Source organism: Taudactylus pleione, unplaced genomic scaffold, assembly GCF_031769625.1.
Source record: "Taudactylus pleione unplaced genomic scaffold, aTauple2 ptg001956l, whole genome shotgun sequence".
Classification (NCBI taxonomy): Eukaryota; Metazoa; Chordata; class Amphibia; order Anura; family Myobatrachidae; genus Taudactylus; species Taudactylus pleione.
The window spans coordinates 3,312,682-3,325,993 of record NW_028286352.1 but is presented as its reverse complement, the minus strand read 5'-3'; the positions used below and the strand labels follow the sequence as shown (position 1 = coordinate 3,325,993).

Below are 13,312 nucleotides of genomic sequence, written 5' to 3'. Positions count from 1 at the left end.
CAGATTGACACAGATATGTGCTGGGAGGTCCAGCTGTGAGCTAATTAATACCAGCAGGTAATCTGACACCTCAGTGACACAAGGAAGCTACAATACTAGCAGCACATATACAAAGACACACAGACATAGAAAACAAAACAGTCTGGATACAGGGAGAGAACTACTCTCATACTAAGAATAGCTTGGAGGCTAATACTGGAAACTGGAGAACTGTGAACAGGCTGAAGTAACTCTCTGAAAGATTAGCACAGAGCACTGCTGGTATCACTGGAACAGAGAAGAAGTTGAACAGCAACTTTCTGGAGTTCTGGAGGCGGATTTATACCCAGGGGTAGCAGATTACTGGAGCACAGCATCAGCTGACTGAAATCATGCTACCATAGGTTAGGAGTACTGTCACATGAGAGGAACTGTCATGGTGGCGCCCATGATGGGAACTCCGATCCCCAGCACACACAGCCGACCATGGAAGCTCGCAAAAAGCACCTAAGGCAGAATACTCAGCCCCACATCCATCACTGCACCAGACGTCTGACCGCAAGGAAGTCAGGGGAAGCCGGCAAGGAGGTGAGAGAGGCCAATCCTTGGCTGAACCCTGACAGCAACCCATTTCACTGTCATTAACCTCTGTTCTGCTTTCTTCTCTGTGCCTCTCCATCCTGACTGCCAGTATCTATTCACATTTACATACAGAGGTTTACAATACACATGGACACGATTACCCAAAGGTTTCATAGACAGCCCCAGTATCTTCTCCCAGGCATTGCACGACTGTTTACAATCTTTTCAACCTGCCAATGGATCTGTTCTAATACAATATGTGGACGATTTATTGCTATGTTCTGACTCGTTTATGTCATGTTTGAATGATACTAAACTTTTGTTACTTCATCTCTCACAAACAGGACACAAGGTGGCTAAGGACAAACTACAGCCATGCCAATCCAGAGTAAAATATTTGGGACACTGCCTAACTCAGGGGTTACGATACCTCACAACAGATAGAATCCAGGCCATACAAAACATGACACTGCCGCAGAATCAACAGCAAATTCGTACCTTCTTGGGAATGTGTGGATATTGTAGAATGTGGATACCAGGTTTTTCTATTTTGGCCTTACCTTTACAGGAATTAGTCTCTTCCTCAAAGCCCGATCGTGTCATACACACAGAGGAATCAGAACAGGCTTTCCTTAATCTTAAGGATAGTCTGACAAGAGCTCCTGCATTGGGAATACCTGATTATGAAAAACCTTTTGATTTGTATTGTACGGAAGCCGAAGGTTGTGCTGCAGGTGTCCTTACACAAAAACATGGTGATGCCAGTAGGCCCGTAGCATACTACAGTGCCCAATTGGACACGGTAGCAAGATCACTCCCCACCTGTTTGAGAAGTGTAGCAGCTACCGCTCTATTGGTGAGTAAAAGTGAGGATGTAGTATTTGGTCATGATATGATTGTCTACACTCCCCAAGCTGTATCTGCTCTGCTGAACTCAGCTCAAACCAGACACGTCTCGTCGGCTAGGTTCACCAAATGGGAACTAGCTCCAATCGCTCCTGCAAATATTACCGTTAAACGTTGCAGTACGCTGAATCCAGCAACATACCTACCATATGTACAACATGATGTACAAAGGGTGGAAGGAGAGGAGTTGCTGGCGGGAGGTGAGTTCGGCAGACATAATGATATGCACAATTGTATGACATATCTGAATCAGACCTTTACTGCTAGACCTGACATACATGACACACCTTTAGAGAATGTGGATGTAACTTTTTATATGGATGGGAGTTGTCATAGACAAACAGACACAGGTGAATTATGTACAGGTTATGCTGTTGTAAATGACACAGACATTATAGAAGCTAAACCTCTTGGTCCTCCTCACTCAGCTCAGGTGGCAGAGTTAGTAGCACTGACTAGAGCATGTGAACTGGCAGCAGGCAAATCTGCTAACATTTACACTGACTCGAGGTATGCGTTCGGGGTGGTGCACGATTTTGGGGCTCTATGGCATCTGAGAAAGTTTATGACAGCAGCAGGCACACCAGTTGCACATTCCCGACACATAAAACATCTTTTAGAAGCAATCCTACTGCCCAAAGCAGTGGCAGTAATTAAATGCAAAGCCCACACATGTGAGGATGACCCGGTGTCACTGGGCAACAACAGAGCTGATGAAGCTGCAAAATAGGCAGCAGGGTTAAAAATGTTTTCTCCAACTGAAACAATTATGTCATTTCAAACTATTGATATGCTGAAATTAATTGAGCTGAGCACGCCTGGGAGCAGGGGGGGAGAGGGGCTGGTCCGGGGTGGAGCCGGTCACTGGAGGTGTGAGCGGTGCGAGCCAGTCAATGGAGGTGTGAGCGGTGCGGACCAGCAGGCAGGTGGGCTGAGAGCTTTCTGCACTGGTGGTCCCTGGTGGGGATGGGGATCTTTAGTGGAGGTCAGCCTGGATCGGTATCGGGTTTGATGTGAGGGTCTCCAACGCGTTTCGACACAGGTGCCTTCTTTAGTGACCGGTTCCACCCCGGACCAGCCCCTCTCCCCCCCTGCTCCCAGGCGTGCTCAGCAACTCACTCCTGGCCAGGGGTGTCTCCACCGTCGATCCCCATTTCCACGAGGGACCGTCAGTGATAAGAGCATCCCGCACATCCGGCCGCAAGTCCGCCCAGCCAACATCGCCAGTGACCAGCTCCATCCCGGTCACACTTTCCACATCCCCCCTCCTCCCTGGCTTTTTTTGAATCAGTATCCCGGGCAGACCACCCCCCAGGGGTGGTCCCAGCACACACGCTGCAACCCAGCTTCCCAGCAGCTCACCCATCCACACCTCTGGCTCCGCACCACCAGCGGAACGACCAAGAGCCAATTTCAGCTGCATACTACGGTCGCTGACCTCCGCAGACCAATCAGAACAGCCGTGCACTTTCAGCACACCAGCAACACGCTGATCCAGCTCACCAACAAACCTGCAGCTTCCAACCAATCTGCAACGGCCGCAACGTCGACCTACATCACCACAACAAAAAACCTACCGGTAGGTAAGTACTGCCAAGACTCACACCAACACGCGGGACGCCGCACAGGTGTTCCAACCCACTCTGCAAATCCCCCATAGGTCCAGCAGGGGTGACGTGCAAGGTCACTGAACTGCATGGGAAGGAGCCCCCTAAAAGGGTCCACCTACCTCCCCAGTCTCATCACCACTCATCACTGAACCCCACCCACCTGCCCGGGATCTTAACAGAGCAGCATTGTGACTACTCAATAAAAGATTTTGCCCAAAATTACTGTGTCTCGCTGGCCTCATTTTGATCCTATTCCATTCCCCTTTTCACATTCCTCCAAACTACACTCCATACCCAATCACACCCTCCTCACTCCCAAAACATCACCACCACCAGAAGAAACATTCTAATTAACACCACTCACAAACACACACAAGTCATCACCAGTACTAGCAGGAAGAGCGCACCTTACCCCCCCTACCCCCATGGTAAGCCAGTAGCCCCCAAGGCATATTACCCCAGCCTGGCCGAGGCAGCACATGGTCTGACTCATCTGGGTAAACAGGGTATGTGCAAGTTGGTGAGGGCATACTGGTGCGCACCAGGTTTTTCTTCACAAGCAGAAAAAAATAGAAATGTCCTGTTTGACCTGCTTGAGAAAGAACAAAGGGAAAGCGATCCCTACCGAACCGTCCCACATTCCACCGACTGATGGACCTTTCCAGGTGATACAAATTGATTTCATCCAATTACCACCCTACAGGAACCTTAAGTATGTATTAGTGTGCACAGACGTATTTTCTAACTGGGTTGAGGCCTACCCAACGGCCACTAATACTGCTGCGTTTACTGCCAAGAAAATAGTTCAGGAATTTGTATGCAGGTACGGTATCCCTAAAATCATTGAGAGTGATAGGGGTACCCATTTCACAGGTGATGTTTTTCAAAATGTGTGTAAGCTGATGGGTATTAATAGTCGACTTCACACCCCCTACCGACCGCAAGCCAGTGCAAAGGTAGAGAGGATGAATGGGACTATTAAAAATAAGCAAAGTAAAATCATGACTGAGACTGGACTAGGATGGCCAGAAGCGTTACCTTTGGTCCTACATAGTATAAGGACCACTCCCAGACCTCCTCTGAATCTGTCCCCATTTGAAATATTGTTGGGTAGACAACCTCATTTGATTATAAGTCCACAGGAAGATCTAAAGGGTAACAACGAGGTAACTGTGAAGTATCTTATATCAATGAGTAAGCAGTTAAAGCAACAGCAGCAGAAACTGAAATTGTTGTCTAATCATATGTCTAAAATGAACTGTCATGATGTTGAACCAGGAGAATATGTAATGATCAGAAATTTCTTGCGTTCAGGTTGTTTGACTGATCAGTGGGAAGGTCCGTACCAGGTGCTACTGACAAGTACTACATCTTTGAAGGTGGCCGAGAGAGATACCTGGGTCCATTCCACTCACTGCAAAAAGGTCAATCAACCGGTGGAGAAACAAGTCGGAGACAAGGCTGATAGCATGGACCTGTCACTCGCGAGCTTGTTCCGGGAGGATTGAAAAGGTCGTAGTAAGATAACTGAACTGAGAGAAATTGCAGGTCTTGTTGTGACAATGGACGGGCCTGCTGTGTTCATTCTCATTTTCTCTTTTAGAGTGTTCACCATCCTGGTCAGTCCGGGGATATCCAGTGTCTGTGATGGGGGACCGAATGAGGAAACGGGAGCTGATGGCAGTGCTGATGGAGTGGAATCAGGAGGAGTGCAATGCCAATCAGGGGAGTGTCTGACCAATCTTAGTACTGTTATTGTTAAGAGAGCTGTCATTCCGGATACTCGGGGAAGGTGTGGAGGTTTATCGTCTGAAGATTCCTGTATTTGTGAGCTTTGTGGGTCCCTAGTTGATGAAAACTGTATCCAACGGTGCCAACCTAAATATAATCCGTACTGGGGTAGGTATCCTGTAGAGGATTATCATAGCATGGTAGGCAAAGTGTTAAATCAAACTGATTGCTGGGTGTGTTCACATGTGCCACAGGGACAGCATAACATAGAATTGGTGCCATTTCTGCTGAATATCACGGACATTTTAGAATTGCAAAAAGGGAAAACATTGGAAGGAAAATTCCTCTCATCCAAACCACCTAATTTCAAACTCCATCAATTCCAAGTAGATAGATCACTTTTGTGTCTAAACATAACCAACCCCAATAAACCCGGGAGTTGGGAAGTGTCGGGGAATAATCAGACGATGACCTTCTCACAAAGAGCTGATAATGAGTCCATAAACCATGATCTTTTGCGCTCCATTAAGTCTGGTGGGAAACATTTTAGGTATCGGTATACATTGAGTTCCACCAAAGAAATTATTGGTAAGGTGCCAAATGGTTATTGTGCTAAAATAATACAGCCAGAAACTTGCATGTACCAGATGGAAGAACCAGAAATAGGATTGTTTGCAAGGGAAATGTGCTTAATAATAATGATGCATACCATTCCTTATGTTCTCCCTGATAATGTATATTTCATCTGTGGAAGAAAAGCGTATAAATGGCTCTCCCCGAGATCCGAAGGTTTGTGTTACCTGGGAAGAGTAGTCCCAGAAGTTATGACCCTCACAGATGTTGAAATGCTGGGTATACATAAAAACACACCGTCACATATCTTCACACACAATATGAACACAGAGGCAAAAGAAATATGGTACCTGGTGATATACATAAAGCCACTCAGTTAATCAGTGAGACAACTGGATTCAAGTTCTGGTCGCATTGGACCCCACCAGGATCGCTCGGGGTACATTAAATTTTAGATATATCCAGGAACTTGCCAAATTGATAGATATTATCACCGAGATGTACGATGACACATTCAGGTATACAGGGAGAGAATTGCAAGCGTACAAGAAAGAACTAGTGCAACACAGGCTAGTGTTGAATTATTTAACTGCTGTTACTGGAGGGTATTGCATAACATTTGCCACTCAATTTGGAGCAAAATGTTGCACCTTTGTCACCAATGATACCAGCGACCCTAAGGAGGACCGGAAGATGGATGAAATTCTGCAGCTAAAGTGGGAATTTTGCAAAAACCATAACGCTTCAGTGGCTGAAATAAGGGAGAAGATAGAAGGATGGGTTTCATAGCTGAACCCAGTGAAATGGTTCTCGAGTCTAGGGGAATGGGTCCGGGAAGTGATCGCCAGCGTAGGCAAATTCTTAATCCTTATACTGATTGTCATCATAATAATTGGCATATGCATCCGGTGTGTTCCTATTGTGTTGAAGTGTGGAAAATGTAAAAACAGAGTGAAACAAAAGAATGAAACTATGATGGTGGTCAGTAATGACAATATGTATACCGAAGTAAATATAGAACTGCATTACAACCCTGAACTAGGAAATACAATCGTTTGATGTATTATATTTAGACATACAAAGAATGTATTATTGAAATGTTATTTATAGAACAGCTCAGATAATGTAAAGTCTCAACTCCCCTTCAAGACTGCTATTATAAGACTGGTGCATTCCCAAACCTTTCACATGATCTTCCAAGATCCGCGGTATGCATATAATAGTAGTTTTATGTCCCCACCCAGAGACACATTATTGATGGATTAAGAACCACCTTGTGCCATCCCATAATAACACCAAATAATATGTAAATGTAAGCCTAAATTAATTTCTAATAGCAGATTGTGATAGCATGTTGTTTGCTATCAAAGGGTGGACTGTCGAAGCTGAATAATTGGCTGAGACAAGTTCAGTTTAAAATTTAATTGCGGCGATGCCATCTTGCGACTGGCCGCAAGACGCCATCTTGAAAATGAGATCGCAAGACGCCATTTTGCAAATGGCCGCCTAAGCACCATTTTAGATAAACTCACATTTTAGTACATGTGGCGATGATACTATTAGCACCATGCGATTGCATTTTTCACCATTTCTCATACACACATTAATACACACAATTGCGCTGTTAACTAGTCGCATATTAGCGAATGCATAGGACTTTGTATGAAACCGCTGTTTTGTTAGTTTTATGCGCACGCATCTGCCCCAAGTTAACTAGCATCCTTATATCAAACCCTGAATACCCACACATTACATATTCACACATAAGGTTCAATAAGCTTTAAAGTGTATAATTTAAGTTGGTTCAGTTAGTTTAAATGCTGAGAAATAAAGGTATTTGATAACTAAGGTATCAAGTTTGGTCTTATACTGATGCGTACTCTTTTTACAGTATTCCGGTGTTATCGGTGGGGAGATCGCATCATACATTCCCGAGTTATGGATCACAGAGCCTACAAGCAACAAAATGTATATTTCATGAACAACTGTTAGAATGTTGCAGGGGGCGTGAAAAGGAAGACCCCCAGCTGTTAGAGGCAGGGAGAGTCTATTTGAAAAAGCCTGTTAAATGTGCTGTAACAGATGCTTCTCCCCTGGGAACCAATGACATCAGCAACAAACTTCCCTATTGTCCTGTTTATTCTGGGGGGGTATAAATATGTGTGCACGAACGCTGGTTCTCAGTCTTCGTGCTGAACGCTGTATGACTAGGGATCTTGCTGATGCCTATCTCCAGGTCCGGAAGTGCCTGCTTATGCATACTGTACTTGGGTCTGTATAATTTTCCTTTTGCGCCTAAATTGTGTCTAGATCAATTGCGTGTAACTGTCTGAACTTTTACCTGAATAACACTTGTGCTTTGGAACCACAGATTCCACGTCTAAGTCTTTATTTATGGTATGACTGCGTACGCAAATTAGCGTCATCCTTAGAAGGTATAGGCAGGATATTAGAAGGTATAGGCAGGACATTAGAAGGTATAGGAAGGCGTGTATAGAGGTTCTGATCCAGTATCGTTAGTACAATAAGGGGGGCATTCAAATAGCATTTTCCCTCACACGGTAAACAGCGGTTAACACGCACTAAACCCACTATTGCGAAATCAATGGGTTTTCCCTGCACGTTAACCCCCTGCGGGTACCTTTTCTAGTGGTGCGAGGAAAAGTCCACCTCAGTAGTTTAATGCCCCATGGGGGGTAAACCTCACTAACTGAATCGCCCGGCGTGGGTAAATCCCACGGGCCACGGCTAATTGGATTTCCTCCTAAGTGGTAGACACTTCCCATACTCAAGTACCTGGATGTAGAACATTTTTAAAGTTCTCTTAGTATGCAGACAGTATTATACAAACATTTCAAAGAACCAAGTACATATGTTCGCAAACAGGTACTTCTGCTGTAATCCATTAGACGTGGTGCATTAGAATTATGGTTTGCACTAATACTATGATTGCAGGCACATTACTAAATGCTTTGTGTTTGCCTAGAGCATGTTGTGTGTTGTTCAGATGTTATCTACTTGGCTTAAAATATGTGTCTGCAAGTCACGGTTGCTCAATCCTGTGTTGTAGTTTCAGGCAATGTAACACTCTGATGTATCTTGGAGACATGTAAAAATAAATTCCAGGGAGTGAGAGTTTTCCTACGTAACACACAACTCCTGGCCGGTAACGGAAGTTCCATATTTGTGAGTGTCTGGCAGCTTCTTCCTGAAGAATATTATACACTGCAATTCCTTATCGCTTGAAAAGTACGTGTGATCGTCTTCAAAGGAAGGAATTTCAATGTTTTTGTTCCAAGTAGGATTTCTCTTCACTACACATCTGTTTGAGACAGTGACAAATAGCGCTACAAAATTGTGACATGGACTAGATTGCTAACTTGTTCAAACAACACATTTTACTATGTCAGTGAATGGAAAATAATTATAAAAAATATCCCAGTTCCATTACCCATGCTCTTATTAGGACATTCATACTGGATTCTGTAATGTATTTACTGTATGAGCACAGGGCCTGGTTCAAAAAAGTACGTTAATGAAATCGCAGCTGTAATCTCGTGGGATGCAGCCAGGAAACCGATGGTCGAAATGGGAGGTTAGGGTTAGGCAAGCCCCCGGGAGGGTTAGGTTTAGACTGCAAGGAGGAGGGGGGGTTAGGTTTAGGCACAAAGGGGGGAGGTTAGGGTTAGACACTCCTAAAGTTGGGTTAGGGTTAGGGGGGAAAGGTTAGGGATAATTAGTTACTTACTTTGTCGGGATCTTTACTGCTACCGGACTTCCGGCGTCGGGACATAGGTCCGGCGGTCTTTCATACCGATCCCAATCTCGTACGCGGTTGACGTGCAAAAATATGTGTTGATGTTGCAGACACTGAGATTTGTATTGAGATGCCCACCGGGGCTATCGCAGATCCAAGCAACTGTCTACAAATACTCCGTGGCAGTCGCAGATCATTCGATAATTGGCCAAAAATGGCTGCCTGAATTGAGACATCGGAACCACTTTATCTGAGTATGGGATCACAGATGAAGGCTACAACCTGCCCCGAAAATGGGGGAGATACACCTGCGTTTTTTTTGCCACCCCTCCCCGTTACCCACCCCAAACAGACACTATCAACTATCAATACCTTTGCAAATGAAAAGTCGCTTCAAGCAACTATGCTAATGTATCTTGAAACATGCACAGTGCAATTCAGACTTATGCATAGAAGGACAATAGTCGCTGAATTGCTTGAGCATCGGAATAGCGTACATCACTGAATGAGGCCCACAATGCTAAGGACAGTAATAAGGTCGACACCAGATGGCAGACATGCAAAAGGTCGACAGGGGCAATAAAAACAATTAAGTTCACCATGTCGTGAGAATAGCAGAGGTACAATATAGCGACAATGTAAAGGTCGACAGTAAATGGGTCGACATCGAATCATTGACATTCAATATATTGACAGGTACAAAAGGTCGACAGGTTCAAATGGTCGACATACAAATGGTCGACACATTTCTTTTTTTGTAATTTAACCCTAAATCTGAACCCTAATCCTCCCCTTAGTGCCTAACTCAAACCGTCCTCTCTGGTAGCCTAACCCTATCCCTCCTCCTAACCCTAACACGAGCCAACCCTACCCTTACAAATGGTGAAAAACCATAAAAAAAACACTGTAAACCTTTTAACACTTTCAACCTTTCAAACTGTCAAGCTTTTGTGAGACAACCTTTTGTACCTGCCGACCTATTGCATGTTGACCATTTGGTGTCGACCTATTGACTGTTGACCTATTCATGGTCGAACTTTCATCCGGATACCAAGGGGGAAGTGTAATCATGCACGCAGGAGAGTATATAAAATTACCTCTTCAGAGGACCCCGATATTCACAATGGAGGTGTCCACACCCCCTTGCTTGGCCAAGGTCCTGATTCAGAGGCGCTCACTAATTAGGGCGGATTAAAAAAAAAAATCTGCCTAAAGGCCGCTCGCATAGCTGTGGATGACCACCCACAACTTGTGCGGGCGGCCTGGCGATGCTCGTGATTATCACGACCATCGGACTTGCAACGAGACCCTTGTGGTAGGGTCTCGTCCACTGCAAGCAGAGTGAACTTCCAGGAAGTTCACTACTGACATCACGTGTGATGTCAGTAGGGCCGCCAACAAACGGCAGGCGTTCCTTTGAGAACGCCTCCATTTGGGCAGCCACCCCCCCTGACCCGCCTACAAAACATCGAAAGCCGCCCCGTTTTGCTGCAAGCCCCGAGCGAGTGAAGTTCTCACTCGCTCCGGGGCTCGCGCACTGCCCAACCATCGACCCGCTTGCGAGCGCTATGCGCTCGCGAGCGGGTCTGAATCAGGCCCCAATCCCTTCTAGTATTATTATTCTATTAGAGGTCATACACTGTGCTCATATTACAGGGTGGGTGGCTTAGGGAAAAGCTGCATTTTATTTATGGAAAAGATTACAATTTTATGGGAACCCTCAATGCTAAGGCAATGGGAATTTAGAGTGCTTTTACTAGGCATGCTAAACATAAAAGTAAGATAAATTAGAAAAGAACAGACTATTGGCAACAGATTAAAAAAAATATTCAGTTATTGTGAGTCAAAAAATGTGCTATCAGAAAACTTCAGGGAATCATTTATGTTAAATGTGTTCCTCATTTGTATCATGACAAAATAATTGTTACTGAAATCAAAGTTCACATGAGCTAGAGTCATCGGGGCACATTTAATTGTGTGAGATCTTTGTTGTATATATTTGCAAAGATATGTTTAAGCACCGGGCCGCATCAAGGCATCTCTGTACAAGTGTCCCTAACGCTACGTGATAATAGCACCATGCCGCCAGGATGTAATGGCACCCTGCTGCCAAGATCATTGCTACAGTGCCACCCCGGAACATACTTTGAACACTCCAGGCATGCGCACTGCAGCCTGTACAGCCTCCCGAAAGGTTGTCAGGCAGCCCCGCCTCTTCAGCGTGACACCATGACATCATCAGGTATGGGGTGTGGCCTGCACAGGGTGCTAGTTATGGCACTGTCACCACACAGCTAAAGCTCCAGGTTTAACTAATGAAACTATTCAATTATTTGGCAATTTCCCACCACGATAAACCAGCGGCTAACCCATATATTACGGGCTCATTGAATCTGCCTCTTCGAGTTCACCTTGCGCTTTCAATAAATCTTATTGCTAAAAAAAATTAAGTCTCCATTTTGGTATCTCTTGGCAACACTGTTTCCTTAATTGTTCCTTACATGTTCAAAATAAAGTTAATTTGCATTATTTAAAAAAAAAATAGGATATGTAACATTTTAGAACACAATGTGTTTGTCTGATACATAAAAACGTACATTGTAATGTTAGATTATTACTGGAATTCTGCACAGTTAGGACTAGTGTACCAGTTTGCAGTTATAGTACAGTATGTGAACATGTTAAATATTTGAGTCCATATAGGAACATTAAACAATTAGTTTTATTTTGACCTCATTGTCCCACCTGGAAGGATTAAGCCTCTGTGACTGGATTTTCTTATATCGTCACCTTTGACTTAGGGTTTCTCTTACAGTCAGTAGCTTGTTATTACTGACCATGCTTATTGATGCTAAGTACCCAACAAATGTCCCTGACTGTAACTGTCATCTGAGCACTATTGTGGTGCCCCCAGCTTCAGAAGAAAAGTCTCTGTCAGTGCTATGCTCCTTCACAGATACCGGGAAACGATTGATTCTTATCACTGCTGTGGCACTTCTTTGCTAGTGTCTGTGGCTGGATAGATGTGACTACTGACTTTGGATTAGGACTAACGTGGAGTGGGAACAGCCTTATCTCAGGATGCTGGGCTCAACACAGGACAGCCAGGGGGTGAATGAGAATGTTAAGCATTATGTGTAGATTACAGGAAAACAGTAAGTATAGGTGTCTTGCAGGTACAGAACAGAGGGCCTGATTCAGAGCCGGACGCTATTTGCGCTCGCTCGTTCAGAAAAAGGGGACGGATATTTAAATAGAGCGCTCGCTCTCTGCAGTCTGTTGACGCCTCTATGTCTGAACGAGTGAATGAAACATGCACTCGCTATTTTGTAAAAAACGCCCCCTGGCCGCTCGAATCCTACGTCATCTCCGCTATTTATTAGATTAATCGAGTACATCGAAAGGCGTATGAACTGCTCGCAGTGCTTGTGGTAGGATTTTCCTACCGCAATCATGCGAGCAGTTCAGGCTAAAAGACAACCAAGTGACGTGGTCGATGACACTGCTTTGTTAATTATGCACACCCTTAAAACGCCCGTTTTGACCGTTTGGCATGCCTGCGTTCGGATCACCACTCCCCGTTTTCAAGCACCTTCCCCTGTTACCACCCACAAACGCCTCATCCTGTCACTCAAATTAGCAGGCACTCGCTATTTTACGAGCACACAATTTCCGACCGCAATGACTGGTTCGTGCATGCGTATTACAACCCATAGACATGCGCAGTTGTGCGAACATGGCTCGGAGCGAACGAGCGGCCGCTTACGAGCGGCTCTGAATCAGGCCCTGATTCTGTGGGAATATTGATATTCGATTACCTCAGCACTCAATATTCAAAAGAATATGGTGGGCAATGTAACACCATCCCTTTATTTATATAATCTATTGGAGTGGTGGTCACTCACAATCGGATGTAGTCGGCATCCCGGCGTGCCGACGGTCTTAGGTTTAGGGTACGGGGAGAGGGAAGTTAGGCTTAGGCACTAGAGGGGGAGATTAGAGTTAGGGACCGGGGAGGGAGGGTTAGGGTAGGAGTTAGGGTAGGGATTAGCAAAGTTCCTATTGATGTCGGCATCCTGACAGCTGGGATTTCATACCCAACCCGGTCACAATAGTTCTCAGGCAGAATGTGAAAGTGACTGTTAGCCCACTCATAGGGGTATATTTACTAAAG

At 44.9% G+C, this 13,312-nt stretch overlaps 1 long non-coding RNA gene across 1 annotated transcript in view; it reads right to left on the bottom strand.

Moving 5' to 3' along the window:
• LOC148436115 (uncharacterized) overlaps positions 1–13,312 on the bottom strand; it is a 231,128-nt gene that overhangs the window by 217,261 nt on the left and 555 nt on the right. The window lies entirely within an intron of this gene.